Raw genomic sequence first — 1,884 nt, 5'->3', positions numbered from 1 at the left:
CTTGAGATAATTTCTTCAAGCATCTTTTCAATATTTGACTTTGGTAAGCCTTGAGAAGATAGATGTTGAAAATTTTGTTGCCCAGCTTGAAAATTTGGTCTTGCCCCCATAGATGGTCCTTGATCTTGATTATTTCTGTAAGAAGAATTGGGATGGCTCTTCCATCCAGGGTTATAAGTATTTGAGTATGGGTTGTTCTGCCTTTGATTGTAACTCATGATTGCATCACATTGTTCCAGTTGATTGATTTGTGCAGTGATAGCTCCCAAAGGACATGAGTCATTTGAATGCTCTGAACTCCCACATACTTCACAAGATGTACTAATAGCATTGACCATATTAGCACTAGTCCCCATATTCTCAAATTTCTTTGTAAGAGCGTCCAATTTTGCAGACAAAAGAGTGACTGCATCTACATCAAACTTCCCTGATGCTTTAATTGTTGGGTTTACAGAAGAATAGCCACCACTTCTTTCGTTTGCCCATTGATGATGATTTTGTGCTACACTGTCAATAATTTCTTCAGCTTCATCTAAACTTTTGTTCATAAGTGCCCCTCCAGCAGCTGAATCAAGGAACACTTTGGTATGATAGTTGATACCATTATAAAAAGTGTGCAACACTAACCATCTTTCCAACCTATGATGTGGGCATTGTCTGAGCATACTATTGTATCTATCCCATACTTCAAAAAGAGATTCTGAGTCAGTCTGCTTGAAGCTTGCAATTAAATTCCTCATATGAGCTGTTTTGCTTGGTGGATAGAATTTATCAAGAAACTGTTGCTCACACTGCTCCCAAGTGGTGATGCTATTAGGGGCCAAAGAATTCAGCCATTGTTTTGCCCTATCTCTTAGAGAAAACCCAAATAATAATAATCTAACTGCATCTGAAGGAACTCCATTCATTTTCATGGTACCACATATTTCATAAAAGACCTCTAAGTATTGATTGGGGTCTTCATGAGGTCCTCCACCAAATTGGTTCTACTGCACCATAGATATAATTGCGGGTTTGATCTCAAAGTTATTAGCTTCCACTGAAGGTCTTGAAATACTAGATCGAAAACCTCTTGCATAAGGTGCTGCATAATCCTTGAGTGGTCTATTCGCCATGTTCAAATGTTCCTGTTCTTCAATTTGCCTTTGCAGAATTCTTCTTTCATGGAAAGTTCTGTCAATCTCAGGGTCAAAAGGAAAGAATTCCCCTGTAAAGTTAGATCTTCGCATACACAAGAACAAGATAGCAAATGACAATTCAACAGAAAAAGAAAAATAAAAGAATCAAAAATGCAGAATTGAATTTGTACAAAAAGAATTAACAAGAAGTAAAAGTTATACAAGAAAGTAAAAACAGAAATCTAATGATTAGTTACAACTATGCAATATGAAAGGAAAACAAATGTTATGTTTAGTCTAACTCAATTGATAATTCCTAATGTTATAGCGCAGTCCCCGGCAACGGCGCCAAAAACTTGTTACGCTCCGCAAGTGTACGGAAATGTCACAAGTAATATAAAAGATTATCGTATCCACAGGGACTAGAATAAGCACTAGAAATGTCTCAATGTGAATTAGCTAAGCAACTATCCAATCGTTTCAAATGCAAAGTGAAGGTAAACAAATCTAATATTATAGATCAACAAACAAGAGTTTAGTGTTTTGGGTTATGATAAAGGGAGATTCTAGGAGTTTCAGTTTCTTTGTAAGATTTCTTGAATGTAAATGGTTCACCAATTCTTATCCCTCAATTGCCAAACACTTGCAGAAAGTTACCGGTTCTCTCTTGCAATAGATAACCGGCTAAGGACTGAGAAATGTATCTAAATATGATCAATTAGACGTGAACCTACGTTGCCTTACACAGAACCTACTATGCCTTCCT

General features: G+C 36.7%; 1 non-coding gene across 1 annotated transcript; it reads left to right on the top strand.

The window, feature by feature from the left end:
- Positions 1 to 636: 636 nt before the first annotated feature.
- Positions 637 to 742, top strand: LOC122003268. Its single transcript, XR_006117912.1, has one exon. It is a non-coding gene; the product is annotated as a small nucleolar RNA R71 (small nucleolar RNA).
- Positions 743 to 1,884: the final 1,142 nt, after the last annotated feature.

Source organism: Zingiber officinale, chromosome 7A (assembly GCF_018446385.1).
Source record: "Zingiber officinale cultivar Zhangliang chromosome 7A, Zo_v1.1, whole genome shotgun sequence".
Lineage (NCBI taxonomy): Eukaryota > Viridiplantae > Streptophyta > Magnoliopsida > Zingiberales > Zingiberaceae > Zingiber > Zingiber officinale.
This window is presented reverse-complemented; position numbering and strand designations above follow the sequence as displayed.